This window comes from Pinus tabuliformis, chromosome 9 (assembly GCF_031772625.1).
Source record: "Pinus tabuliformis cultivar Carrire ecotype Pingquan chromosome 9, CPIR1, whole genome shotgun sequence".
Taxonomy (NCBI): Eukaryota; Viridiplantae; Streptophyta; class Pinopsida; order Pinales; family Pinaceae; genus Pinus; species Pinus tabuliformis.
The window spans coordinates 501,562,192-501,577,941 of record NC_142307.1 but is presented as its reverse complement, the minus strand read 5'-3'; the positions used below and the strand labels follow the sequence as shown (position 1 = coordinate 501,577,941).

At 39.4% G+C, this 15,750-nt stretch overlaps 1 protein-coding gene and 1 pseudogene across 2 annotated transcripts in view; one reads left to right on the top strand and one right to left on the bottom strand.

Moving 5' to 3' along the window:
• PARP1 (poly(ADP-ribose) polymerase 2) overlaps positions 1-15,750 on the top strand; it is a 517,112-nt gene that overhangs the window by 425,115 nt on the left and 76,247 nt on the right. The gene's annotated exons all lie outside the window — the stretch shown is intronic.
• On the bottom strand, positions 13,654-13,977 carry LOC149149419 (small ubiquitin-related modifier 1 pseudogene; annotated as a pseudogene).

Sequence of the window (15,750 nt, the reverse complement as noted above, 5' to 3'; positions counted from 1 at the left end):
TTTGTGGCTGCCTTTGTTAAGTCATTCTTAGGCCACTTTGGAGCAGAAATCTTGGTCACATAAGAGCAGTAAAGTTTTGGACAAAGGAGTCTTGAAGCAGTGAAGTATTTGGAACCCTTGAAGATATTCTTGGGGCAGCTTATTGAAGACCTTGAAGCATCCTTAAAGAAAGTTTGAAAGAACATTTGAAAAAATTAAAACTTTGTGAAGACATACCTTGGAGCTGACATTTTGAAGGCTCCCATGGAGACATGATGAATTGTTTGAAGGCCCTTGTTATGTGACCTTGGAGATTTTGTTTTGGGTATGATGAAGAGCAGTGGTGACACCTTCTATGAGACAAGGTTGTCATTGATGATATGATGTGATGATTAAGTGAAGGGATTGCTGAAGATTGACAAGGCTAGTTGAAGAAGACTTTGGGAGCTGTGAAGAACACCCTAACATATCTTGACAAAGCAAAGGTAAAGGATTGGTGTCCTTGGAGTTGGTGCTCCTAAACTCAAGGTTGGTGCCTTGGATAAGATATAGGGTTGAAGCCTTAGAGGTCAGAGCCTCACTAAAGTCCAAGTAGGTGCTTGGCACATCCCAGGTTGGAGCGTAGGTGTCTTCATCAAGGGTTGGAGCCCTACCCATATTGTACTTGATTCATTATAAAGATTATGTTTATAAAAGCGTTTACTTCTATTGTTCATTTTTGTGTTCTTAATATAAGTGATCTAACTGGTAAAAGTAACAATTGAAAAGAAATATTGATTCACCCCCATCTTAGTATTTCCAACACTATCATGCATAATAAACAAAAGAACAATAACACAAGATATAGGCAGTAGCCAGAGCAAAAACCTCTCCAAACCTGAGAGGAAAAGCCACGGTAATTCTTCTTATAGAATCTTCGCTTGACAAAATTTCCAAGACCAATACAAAGACCCTTTGACCAAAGTGTCTCCAAGATCAAGGTTAGAACCTTCTGCTACTACTGTCCCTTAACTTGCTGCACCATAGATCAGATTTGCAACTTGTAGATGGTATGATCAACTTCCTTCTCCTTTCCTTCTTCCTCCTATCTCCACTTGCATAGAAGAGATCACTTGTCAAGATGTTGTCTTCAGAACTTTCCTTTAGGCAAGATAATGTGATTCGTTGACTTGAACTGTTCAGCTGACCTCACTGGAGTCTTGAAGTTGTTGACCTAGGTTGTCATTGATGTCAATATGGCAATATTCTAGATACTAGATGATCCATGAAGGGGAAGCAGAACAGATCCATGAAGAGACAGGAGCAAGGCCATCAGGATAGCCAAGCCATGAGCAAGAGTCTGTTAACGGAGGAGTTAACAAAGGAGGCATATCAAAGCTATCGCTTATGCTTAAGAGTATTGCAGAATATCAGAGCAAGAGAGGCATATCGGAAAAGGCAGAAGCCATCAGAGGAGGTCATTGCAAAGCCAAAGGAAGACATTGGAGCAAGAGGAGCCACATCGGAGGAGCATTGCATGTAATACATGCCCAAGAAGAACCGAGAGGAAGAAGTCATCAAAAGAGGAGTTAACATGCCAGAGGAGGCAAAACAGAGCTATCGGAGCTACAAGAGGAGCCATATATATATACCAAAGAAGAACATATTGGAGGAACAAACAGAGCTATCAGAGGAGAAAATAGAGCTTATCAGAGGAGCAAAAAGAGCTATCGGAGGAGCAAACAGAGCTATCGGAGGAGCAAAACAGAGAGGAGCAAAAAGAGCTATCAAAGGAGCAAATAGAGCCATCGGAGGAGCAAAACAGAGCTATTGGAGGCATATCAGCCATATCGGGAGTAATATATGCCAAGGAGTCTCATCGGGAGTAATACATGCCAAAGTGCCAAAGAGCGGAATATATATATATATATATATATATATATATATATATATATATATATATATATATATATATATATATATGCGGAAGAGTTAAAGGCAGAGGCGGAGCAACATATAACATATATATGCAATTTACACTATCGGAGGCGGAAAACATAGTTATATTGGAATACACTATTGGAGCGGAGAAATATGTATATATCGGAGTATAGAGGCGGAATATGTATATATCGGCGATATTGTAATCGGGGGGTTCTACAATGAGCCACCACCCGAAACCCCCGACTGCGATATACACGTGTGATATATATATATATATAAGTGTTCCGAAGCATGTTTTTTCAGTGTATGGCTATAAGCCTTGGTGCATTAAAACTTGCGAATCTACAACATACATACATATATATATATATATATATATATATATATATGTATGTATGTATGTATGTATATATATATATATACATATACATACATACATACATACATATATATATATATATATATAATTGCGATACATGCGGACCCGCCGAAACACTGCAATATGATTTAATATCATATCGCATCTGCCCTATCGGTAATTGCATATCGCAATACACAAAGGGCTGTCACTCCCACAAGCGCCGATTGCGATGTATGTTGCAGACCCGATGCAACATTGTAGTTTATTTTAATATCATATCGCATCCGCAGGTGAATCGGCCATTGGGAAGTTGCGACTGTCGTTTGCGATATATGTAGCGGACCCGATACAGTTATAGATGAGGGTGTAATAATTTTTGAAGTCCGCCCTTTAGCGTTTCAGTCGTTTTTCCATATATTCCTGTGTATTTCAAATAATTGTATTGCGTCGGGCTTGAAGGCCAAAAATACATAAATAATGGTTCCGATAGTTCAGTAGGCCTGAACGATGCGATTGCGATTATGATGGTGACGTGGCATGTGGGGGCCTACTTGTTGGTACTATCTTGCCAATGAAATCTCTTCGTTAATAGTAAAGTCCTGTGTATGAACGTTATTAAAGAAAAAAAAGGCTGTCTCTGATATTGGTTTATAAGCATCATTTCCTTTGTAATATGGCCTGCTCTTCTGTATTAATGTGTCCGTGAAGCAGTGGCTAATCCGAATAGGCAGAGGAAACTACAGCGACCAAGGAGGGAAGCCAAAGGATCAAGCGAGGCAGAGGAAACTACAGCGACCGAGGAGGAAGCCAAAGAGCTAGTGGAAAGAGGAAACCGACGGTTAGAGGCATCAGGAAGATACAAAAACAGAGAACAACCAAAGTTGAATGTTGTTGAAAAAGTTGGAGGAAATAGAGGTAGCTGTAGGGTCCAACAGAACAGAAAAGGGCCGAAGGACCAACAGGACAGGAGGCATTCAAAGGGTGAGCTTCTCCTCTAATCATGTTACCCTGTGAAAGAATTAATCAGGTATACAATGCAGTTTGAAGAATAATTCTGTGATGTAATGAATAGAGTTTTTTCTAACATTGTTTGAAGGGAGAAGTAGTCAGCAGAGAAGTAGTGATGCTGAAGCATTTACTGTGACAGTAAGAACAAATGCTTGAACAGAAAGTTGGTTCTTATGCAGAGCTTAGTGCAGTGAATAGTAGACTCACTAAAGATGTGTGGACATTATCAGAGGTCATCTATTGGAGACTCTGTGTGGACAGTATGAAGAGTCGCAAAGACTCTTTCGTAAGAAGACTGGTTGTCATTGATGCTGTAGCATGGAGACTACAGTGAAGCTGTAAACAGACAGAACTCAGTAAAGAAGAGTTATGAGAGCAGAACATTACTATCAAACATGCCTTGACAAGATTGGGTCAAAACCCTTGGGGTTGGTGCCTCAGAAGTAAGAAGGATTGGAGTCGTTGGGGTTGATGCCTTAGAAGAAAGAAGAATTGGAGTCCTTGGGTTCGGTGCCTCAGAAGTAGGAAGGATTGGTGTCCTAGGGACTGGTGTCTCGAGAATTGGAAGGATTGAAGTCCTTGGGAGTTGGTGCTCCTAAGTCCATGATTGTTGCCTTGGCGAAACAGAGTTGGAGCTCTGGAGGTTGGAGCCTCACAAAAGTCCAAGTTGGTGCTTGGCAATTGATTGCAACCATTTATATATTGTATCTATTTTATTGCAAAGATTATATAAATAAAAGCATTGATACTTGTTGTTCATCTTGTGTTCTGAATATAAATGTTTTAAGTGGTAAAATAATAGTGGAAAAAGAAATACTTATTCAGCCCCCCTCTCAGTATTTCCAACAGTTGTCACTGGATTTCGCATGTGAGGGTGAGCTTCAAGTACTTGTAGCCTCTTCCTTCCTTCATTATATTCAGATCTCCTCTTTGATGCATAACCGAGCTCTTTTATCCTTGAATCAAGCCCTTCTCATGAAGAATATCAATGACTGAAATACAACCCTAATGATGACTCGCACCTTCGCACGTGTGGGAGGTTTAGGGCTCTTCTAGCCCTCCTAAACCTTCACTCCACTAGTCACCCTTCTTCGCACAGATCTGCCCTTCAAATAGACCCAAGACTAAATATTTTACTTGACAAAGAGGGCAGATAGAATGATGCCCTAGCTTCGCACGTGTGAATGAATTCCTTGCGGCTATGGATGACATAATTGACTTCCTTCTTGATGACCTGCAGCTCCTTGATCTTCACCCTTACTTTGCACCCTTAGACTGTCTTCTTCGCATGAGAAAGAGACCGAATTGATGTGGTGAGTGTGTGTCCTAATGAGAGAGGAGAGACCCATATTTATAGTCTTCTTAACGCTGCTCATTAGGCCGACATGTCTTGAGTTTAGGTCGACTTACATAATGATATAGCCGACATGAATATAATACATTTTTGCTGAAATTACAATGCTATTTTGATCTTCGCTTGGAGGAGATTTAGACTAGCCATTTGACCTTGAACTTGGAGGTGTCATGCCACATGGTTCTGCCCTTGATCTTGGAGACACAAGCTATATATTTTACAAGTGTAATTAATTACATCAATGACACAAACCTATCACCTATCCTAGAGCTCTCAATGGGAGCTACTCCAAATACATTTTGAGCATGAAACCCATGACTCAAATTCACAAAATATTTTGCTAGATCCAATTTACATCATTGACAATGGAATGTGTCATTATGAAGACCGATCCTAGTTACACTTTCTTCAAAACTAGCTACCCTTGTACCCCAACATGGGGCCCAAGGATGCCTCTTCTCATTCCCTACTCCATTCACCTCTTTATCACATGCCATCACCTTTTAAAGGATGTACCTCAGACATATTATCCCCTTTAAAAGTAGAAAGCACCTAATGGGATACTTGGTTAAACCCCATTTGGAGTTTGGAGACATTAGCACATTCCAAAGCCCATTATGGAAGGGCAACCTTTGTAAGCTCTTTTACTCAATTTCCTTGATGACTTGTTGTACTGGAAGGCTAGGGGATGCATTGGATCTTATGCAGGATTGTAGGTGGTCTCCATCTTGGGTTTGGTCTCTCTATATGGGGTTCTAACCCTCCAAAGTGCTACATTGGCACCTGTAGGGTGTGTTGAGAGCCATGGGTCTCCGCAACTGTAGACAACACTCCATGGATTGACAAAGATGTTAAGATATTACTCGAGATTCACCTATTGGACGAGGAAGATGAACTTGGCTTACCTTTGCCTAACCTGCCCCACAGTTGTACCATAAACTTGGCAGATGACCCAAGACTTGCATGTTGATGTGGCATCACTTACACCATCATTTGAGCCCTTATAGATGGACTACAGGGGTCTTCGATTCACTTGGAGACCCATGAGGTCACTTGTGTGCCCTGACATCCATTTCTTTTGAAGTCTAATTCATCATTTTTGGCACTTATGGACTTCACCAGGCCTCTTAGAGAACCCAATGACATGCATTATTGATTATTCGACCTCTTGGGAGGATTATTATTTTGTTTATGAGCTAGTTTGGTGGGCTTGTCACCAAAAGATAGTTATTTGCACATTATTTTAGTTGATGGGCTTATGTAGGCTCAAATTAGGTAATTCGAACTCATAATGAGTGTATAAATAGGAGAGACATGAATTCATTTGTATCATCACTTGGATTGGATCATATCTTCTTGGGATATTTTCGCTGTCTTTTGAGGATGAGACTTTTTGGATCAATGGATGAATTTCGATGTTTGGTTATTCTTCTTTGTCTTGGAGCTTCTATGATTGGCATAACTTGGTGATTCGACATATTCTTCTTACATGTAAGTACTATGTCAATGCTATTTTGATTCTTTCTTTTGATGTATTCGAGATATCGGGATTTTCGCTATTCTAGGGATAATTTGCTGCTTTTCTTGGAACAAAATTGTGGAAATTAAATCTCTAAATAGTCCAGGTCCACTAGAGGAATTGGATTTCTAGTCCCATGGGAATTGGTCTAAATAGAATAGGTCCAAGTCCACCTCGTGGTTATGCTTCCCCTGTAGGGTGTCATAATGCTCCTCTTTTTTCTGGGTCTAGCCCCATAAGACAACTAGGGCATCGAATATCTTACAATCTAGCCATCCAAATACTTCGATTTTTGGTCCACAACTGCGTTGGTGTGTCCTCAAAAAGCCCTCCAAATTTCATTAGATTCTGACGGTGGGATCTTGAGGTATCGCAAGCCCTAGCTCGAATGGATGAGTGAAAATATTTTTAATATTTTTCACTAAATGGGTGAATATGAAAATAACTTGAAATTAATTAAATGAATTTTGGGGTTATTTTCAGTGGATAAAGAGAAGTAATTTAGGGAAATTGGTTCTCTAAATTATTTCCTAAGATGAAATTGGGTTTTATGTTTAAAAGGCATACTACATTGTGTATTTCTATCATCCTAGTGAAAAATGGCTAGGTGATCACTTTTGAGGTGATCACAGTGTGAGGTCTAGTTGGGATTTCATACCGAGGTGACCCCCTTGTGTTGGTAGACTTCTAGCATCGTCAACATTTTAGCTCTAGAAGCATGGAAACTAGTGTATGGATGATAACTCATCACATTCACATCAAGAACCTTCATTTCAAGGCAGTAATTATCTTAGCCCCACTCCATCACACTTATCCAAGAAAGAAGAATCATCTCCTCACAGTCTAGAATGCACTTGCAAGGTTATTTATGATCAACTCCGGGATATGCCCTATCACTCATTAGTTTTCAAGGGCACTTGGATTAATCATTGTTTCATCCATTGTTCCCCTCAAGTGATAAAGGAAATACACTTACAAGGTTATTTATGATCAACTCCGGGATATGCCCTATCACTCATTAGTTTTCAAGGGCACTTGGATTAATCATTGTTTCATTCATTCTTCCCCTTAAATGATAAAGGAAATAGATAAATTACGGTGGTTCTTTTGTCTCTTTCCCTTGGTTTCCCTTAGGCTAGAAACCTCACTAGGATTTTGGCATTGCCTTTCATTGAAAATTCATTCCTTGATTAGTTTCCCCTCCCTAATTAGGTGAAGTATATCATTTGTTGCTAAATCCTATCCTCTTGACCTAACCTCGGGTCCACTTGGTCCTGTGTGGTCCCATGCACTATCAAGGTTAATTCTTCGAAGATCACTTGGAACCTAAGTTTCCACAAGAATTCTAGGGCTTAGGGATCTCCTTTATAAGACACATACTCAAAATCTAACCCTTGAAATTGCTGCAAACTTGACTAAACTGAGAGGCGGGGGGTGAATTAGTTCAGTGTATTCATGGACGTTAAAATTCTTTTCATTAATCTCATTAACTGAGACATAACATGAACAACTTAACAAATAATAACCAACATATGAATATGTGATCAACAAGTAATAAGGAAAGCAAATCAGATCCATGAACACATAATAACAACACACATTGACACCAGATATATGTGGAAACCCATAAAGGGAGAAAACCATGTTTTTATTATTGTTGTGATGCAAAGGCAAGCTCCTACTATCTCCATTTTCTGCGGGCTGCAACATGCAAGGAAGCTCCAACTACCATGTGTTTTCTATAGGCTACAACCCACAGGAGGCTGCTACCTCAACTAACTCCAACTGTATATTTATCAAGCTTCAACTTGAAAGGAGACTACCATCCCCTTATTCAAACATGAAATAACAATGTACAGGTTTACCTAGTCATAAACTTTGCATATCTCCATCTTCATTTCTGCATCTTCTTCCCTTCAAATCTGCTTCACATCAGCGTCATAAGTGCCAGGAAACTAATGCATAATAGCTCAATCAACTCCCACACATTCATCCATTCTCTAACATCTCTTATGCCTTCCAAAATCACATATTTTATAGAGATAGTTTGCTGGATGTTTGTATCCCACATAGGAATATGAAGTGAATAGGCTTGACTCTTTGCCTTCCACTCATTCGTTTCCAAACTCTTCATATCTTGAATATTAGAACAAAAATAAATAATACATCCAATATTAATTTCAGTCACATGTAATCATTAAATGAATCAACCTAATGCCAACATCAAATACCAACCTTTCTCATTAATGCATCACAACAATCTTTGCCTTTGCCTTGGAGTCTTGGAGTCTTGCCTTTGCATCACAACAATTAAGCTTAATGAACAATTTTACCATCATACATTCTTCAATATAGGAATCTCTGCAACATTATCAAAACATTTTAATGTATCACAACTCCTCCTTCTTCTTCTGCTGCTGCTTTGCTTGCTGTTGCTCCTGCATCCCTTGCTACTCCTTGTGCTTCTCCTGCTTGCTGCACATTTGCCATCAATGACAATATCACCGTCAATCTGCCCCTTTGGCATTGATGGCAACACATTTGTCCTCCCCTTTTCATTCTCAGAAGTGTCTTCCTTCCTCTAATTACCTCCCTCGTTGACATCAATGGCAGGGGGGTTACGAATGTCTTGTAGCTCGGAAAAAGAATAATCCTCAGTGTAGTGTTGCTGTCATCATGTTTCATAACCTGCAATGTATTGTTCTGCATGATTGAATAAATGCTACTCTAGATGGCTTATTAGGGCTCCTTCATATTGAATGAATGCTGCTCCAAAGTTAACCATGCTCTATATGACATAGAAACATTGTAAGAGCAGTGCAAAATATTGTTGTGAGAACACTCTGAAAGCAAGAATACTGTTGAGAGAACACTTTGTAAGGAAAACATGGTATGATTACAATTTGTGACTGTATATTTATTAATACTCTCTTAGATTCAGTTTTGAGGCCGTATGTAACAAAAGCTTCTTCAATGTTTCAACATTGTAGTGTAGAGCATATGAATGCTGGTCCAAGGCAATGCATGGAATGCCAATAAATGTTGCTTCCAATTAATTGCAACCATGCCAATTATATGTTGCTTCATATTATAATGCTGCTTGAGAATGATTTAATGCAGCCAAAGACACATTCAATGGTCAGAAACCCAATGCACATTCAACGCCCATAAAGTTAAAGTGTGGTATCATGACTGCTCTCCATCATGTAAAGGACATAATGCTTTATATTAAGGAATGCTGGTATTGCATAGTTGGTATGCCATTTGTTATGATCCTGTTTGATTCTTGCATTGAACTCACAAAACTTGCAAAGTAAATATTTAGGTCTTTGTGCTCTTAGCTATAGCATAACAATTCTGCGTTGCATGGCATTGCTGATCATCAATGCCAACTCTCAAGGAGTGTGAATATGTGTCTTTGAATTTCGCTAAATTAACCTGTCATCATTGGATTAATAACAACCAAAAGAAAATGCCCATTCTTACAAATATGATGTCTTCTTGGTTTAGCAAGCCTTCCTGTATTTTGACTGCTACATTGCAGCATGCAATTACAATATCCCCTATATATGAATGTGTTAAAATTGGAAACTAGCACCAAACTCCATGTGGGTCATCTTATTTATGGTAGTTGATATTTTTCTTGGATCCCTCTCACCGAGAGGTGTAGGATTGATCTAAAGGTCAACCGATTCATATAAGTATTCATGGAGTTATGAATTTATTTGTGTTATAAGACAATTCTTGAAGGTCGGCCAACAACTAAATAACACCCACATGTGCTCAACGTTTTAGTATAAAAGGAGATGACTTGAGAGTCATTTCACACACACTTCTCTCCTAATTTCTATCCACTCGCTTTGGGTTTTAGTGGAAGAGAAATCTAGGAGAGGAAGCCCTAGACGTTGGAGGAAAGGAGGCTGCCCTAGCCGCAACAAGGAAGACAAGCCAATGAGGGTTTGAAGGGACGTTGGAGGTTAGCTCGAAGTGACCGAGTGCTGGAAGGAGGGTTTATAAACACTACTAGGAGAAGGCTTCTATAGGCTGTCTAAGGAAAACCTATACGCTGTCTAGCGGGAGGTCTCTACAAGCCTTAGTCGCAGTCCAACAAGTGCCACAAGCTATGCCCTAGACGTAGTCAAGGGGGAGGCCAGATACAAGCCCTAGTTGCAAACAGAAAGGGTCAAGGAACAACGTGGAAGGGGGCTGCTACAGGAGGCAGAGTTTGGTAAGTCTTAAGGTTGAAACTTGAAACTAGGGCTGAGAGGACAGGCTGCTAGGCCGAGTGGAAGAAGAGTAAAACGCTGGCTGTTTGGGCACATTTGGAGGAGGCGGTATGCCACAACAAGGCTGTGTGGTAGGCTGCAAGCCATACCACCACAACAAAGGAATAACGTGGACTGTTTTGCTATCATATGTCCCAAGGCAACAACCTAGTAAGGGAGGAGTTCACCTTCAGCTAGCCACAGTCTTCCAAGGTTTGTTTGGGGCAGCTTGGAGAAGATTAAGGCCATAGGTATATGCTGTTATGCCCTAATCAGTCTGACACTAACAGTCAACAACAAACACGTTTGGACAAGCATGGATGCTGCTGCCTATGTATGAGGAATGGTAGATCTGTCTTTGACGACCTATGATGAAGGCTGTCCCATCTTCCATCCTACATAGCAAACAGAGTTCCTAAACTGTGAATCAATGCAGTCCATGATAAGATGTGACAACAAGGTGACGCATGAAGTTTGAATGCATGCTAGTAGACATAGTGATAGTGCAACAAGATGCATGGGCAACAGGACAACAACATGGTACAACAATGCTACATTGGGACAACAACATGGTAATGCTACAATGGGACAACAACAAGCATGGTGCAATAAGCACATTGGGACAACAATATGGTAAGCAAGGTGCAACAAGCACATGGTGGCAAGCCTGGTGCAGCAAGCACATTGGGACAACAATGGTACATGATGCAGTACAGTGATGGGTATAGTCATGATTGGTAAAGCATGATGAGATGCAACATGAAGTTTGAATGCATGCTAATAGACATAGTGATAGTGCAACAAGATGCATGGGCAACAGGACAACAACATGGTACAACAATGCTACATTGGGACAACAACATGGTAATGCTACAATGGGACAACAACCAGCATGGTGCAATAAGCACATTGGGACAACAATATGGTAAGCAAGGTGCAACAAGCACATGGTGGCAAGCCTAGTGCAGCGAGCACATTGGGCCAACAATAGTACATGATGCAGTACAGTGATGGGTACAGTCTTGATTGGTAAAGCATGATGAGATGCAACATAGTAATGATGGGTGTAGCATGGTGCAACATAGTGAGGTGCAACATGATGATGAGGAACAACACAATGATAGGTGCGACATAGTGATGGAGTCACCTGGGAGAATCAGTTGAAGTAACATATCTTCAACTGAGTTCAGCGATTTAGATAAGTCAAAGTGTTGACTTCTGTTGTATATGTACTCTCTCTCTCTCTCTCTCTGTTGAATTATTGAAGAGCATATAAGAAGAATTGATCAAGGGTTTCCCTACATTGGGGTTTGTCCTTGGCTAGTGCCACATCTTATGTCCTCTTGTCTTGGCTTGTCTTCTACGATCTATGTTTATGTTCTATCTGCAATTTACTTTAATGCTGATGTGATTGCTAATCTGGAAAAGATATTGAGCTAACTGTGAAAATTGGAATAAATTGCTCTAAGCATAGAACATACCTAAAATTAACAGAATGATTATTGATACCCAGACTAATAGCTTTCGAAACCATGAAATTTTGTGTAAAACTCAAGATAAAAAAATGCATCCAACTTCTGACAATACCACAATTGGTATATTTTACCAAACATAATAGGACATTGTAGGAGCCATAAAGAGGTCGACAAAGTCTTTCAAGCTAGTTTGGTTTTATAATATGCATGATGAACATGAGGAAGTAAATGATCTTCACAAATGCAGGCTTTACAAAGAGTTGAAAACACATAGTGACAACAACCAACAATTTCATCATCCATTCTTATTCATTGTGAACGAGCTAAACCCTTGGATAGAAGCCTTGATATATTGCATGCATGCAACATATATTAGTCAGATTTTCTCTATGGAAATCACTGTGAAAAATGCGAGTAGTTGTTCTCAACATGCAAGTGAATGTCACTTAATCCATTTTTCAACTTCAATGCAATTTGTTATTTTCCCATCCAACATTGTTGAAGATATTAATGCCAAAAGTGAGCCATAGTTTGCTTCTCATACTTTTGATATCTTGATGCAGAGAGGTATTGTGCATAAAAGAATTGTTGCAAAGAGCCCTTGAGTGTTAATAATGTACAAGGATCGAATCTCAGAGCACATTGTTGGTTATGCAAGCTACTGAATATATAAATACAAGTCACAAGAAACCTCTATTGATTATAGCAAGCAGCAAAATATATAACGAGCCTTTACAAATAGAGTGATCACCTATAATGTTGGCAACCTATGTTACCCTTAGCAGGCCATAGTGAATGAATTTGAGCCACATAGATGAAGGAGGGTGCTAGCCCTAGAGTATGATCAATCCATAGAAATATATAGTGCGAGTCACAAAACTAGAAAATCACATTGTGTAATGTGAGCCAACGAATCACACTAGTGAAGGACATAGTGCGAGTCCCATGCGACATATAGTAATCTAGAGAGCATGTAGAAACATCGAGTAGGGGGGGAAATTGATGAAACTATGAATTTTGGTTGACTGACTCATTTTGTTAGTTGGAAGAATCAACGAATCATTTGAGACTTGTTGGTAGACATAAGCGAAGCCACAATATTTACGTGGCGTGGTCCCACAGTACAATTATTAATAATCAATTCAGTGAAACTAACTGGATAATAGCGCGAATCAAAGAGGAGATTAGGTTGGGCTTCACTGATGATGGTCGAGTTTACTGGTGTGTAGATCCAAGCCACAGGATGAGCTACATGTGATATTCGAACCATAGAATGCATTGTAATCTTGTCGAGTGCATCATACCATGGGAGATAATTTGCATCACTGAGCCATCAAGGATAAGCTTCGGATAATTTTGCAACAATCTTTTGGATCAAAGTAACTTGCATTGTACATGAGAATTCATATTTTTGTTGAATGTATCCGGAAGCAAAAGTATTTCGAATCTCTGTCAGATTATTATTAGCCTTAGATCAGTTACTTGCATTACCGTTATAGCTTGTATTGCTGTTACTGTAGAGTCAAGGAGATCCGAATCAAAGAGATAATTCTCATTATAGTTTCCAAGGATTCGTATTAATGCCAGAGGACCATCAAACTGCAAGGTTTTTGCATACAAAACATCTATATATATAATATCTCTAAGCACATTATTTAAGCCTATGAAAATTAATATTACATGCCAAAACTAAGTTCAAAATAAGTTCTGACATATTTCCAAATTCAAACCGTTGTGACAAGAGGTTGTCATCCAGTTGACAACCCACTTTAACGCCTGCCTCCTATTTGATGAAGCATGGCATCAATCTCATCCCCATCTTCCATTTCAAGTTCTTTAGGAGTTTTCTCCCCTCGTAAATGCCTCCCATCAAACAGAAAAACTATGGAGTTAAAATCAATGGATTGCCTATCACAGTAAACATTCATTAACTTCCTCAGTTGAGTACTACATTTGATTTTGCAGAATACTTCATTTCCATCCTGGCCCTTGACCTTGAGATTAATGCATGCACCTTGGTCCATGAGCTTCTTCTCTTCCTCCATGCTCACTGCACCAACAACTGGGTTTCCGCCATTGTCAATGCTAGACATGGCTGATTCTTTTGCTACAACAATTTTTGCAGAAAAGGATTAAAAATTCACTCAGAGTCGCTAAAATTGGCGGTTGAGATTCAGGTTCGTATCTCGATTTACCTATGGTGCCAAGAAACGTGTGTTCAGGGATGGGGACAGGGACGGGGACAGGGACGAGGACAAGGACGGGGACGTCATTTTTTGAAATGGGGTGCATGGGTTTGTCGGGGGTATATATATATATATATATATAATATGTAAATATTATATTTTATAAATTATAATATATACGAATTTGTATATTTTTCAACTTTAAACAAGAAAACTAAAATATTTATGATTTAAACTTTATATATTTAAACATGCACGTCATTGTACATTCAACATCCATAATGAAATTTCAAAATTTCTAGTTTGATATCAAGTGCAAATTGGAGTTAACATACTAATAAGAACCATGATATATGTCCATTGTCATACTACATTCAAAATTTGCCTTAAGGCATCTCCAAACAAGAACTAGGAAATTTTAAAATACTAAAATAAAAATAGCTAATAGTGAACAATGGATTCCTCAAGCCATGTCAGCAACATCCATCTCATCAGCATCTCTCAAATGTTCAGTTAGCATGCTCTCCAGGTAGGAATCACTCTCATCTTAAGGCTCTTGCTCATCCATAGCAACTGGAGGTAGCTCAATAAGGCCATCTGGTTGTATCTCCTCGCCCACACACACATCATCATCTATGTATTGGTCCCATCTCTTGAAAAGACCCTCCTTGTACCCAAGGTCTTTTCGAGATATGAGACGAAGTGTGCAATGAATGTACACTAAGTTCCTTGCCTTCTTTGAGCCCAACCTATTTCTCTTGACTGAATGGATAAAGGCATAAGTACTCCAATTCCTCTCGCAAGATGAAGAAATAGTTACCTGGAATATTAGGGGAAGCCCATTAAATTAATTAAAAATTTAAAAATAAAAACTAAAATGAACCCCAAAGAACCCTAAAGAACCTGATTTTGGGGTTCCAAGTACCCATCATTAGGGTTCTCCGTACCCGTCAAGACGGAAGAACCCAATTTTTTTAAAATGGAGAACCCGGTTCTTATGGGTTCTTCTCAGAAGAACCTGTACCCGAATTCGATAGTTGGAGATGAGAAACCGGGACGGTTTCGAGAACCCTACCCTCGGGTTCATGAACCTGTGCAACATAGCAATATCTATGATATATAGTGCCACCAGCTATGTGTAACGGATTCCCTTGTCCTTCAATTACAACAGATTCCCTTGGCTTGCAATTATAACGGATTCCCCTAGGTCATAACACACTAGCTCTGTAGGTGGCAATGCCTATGTAAGCGTTTCGAATACGTTGAATTTGCCAGTACTAACTTGCAATGATTGACGTGCCAACACCTCCAATAACTCGTTATGTTGGTATTAACGTGCTGGGTGCATAATGTATTCATAACGTGCTAGCATAATGTGCGATGGCATTATTCTCGTAAACTGCACCCTCTAGTGTCTCCATATCATTCCATCTGTTGAATTAACGGAGCTCATAAATCCAATGCAGCTCAGAGGTATCGGTCTGCCTGACGTCGCTCAGAGGTATTGCTTTGCCTGACACTGCTCAGAGGTATCATACTATAATGGAACTCATAAATATAACACTGCTTGCTTCAGAATAATAACGTTCCATGGGTCAATGATAATAAAGCTTTAAATGCTCTAGAATAATACAAGAATGCTCTAGAATAATAACGCAATCTCCATATCTTCTCCATATC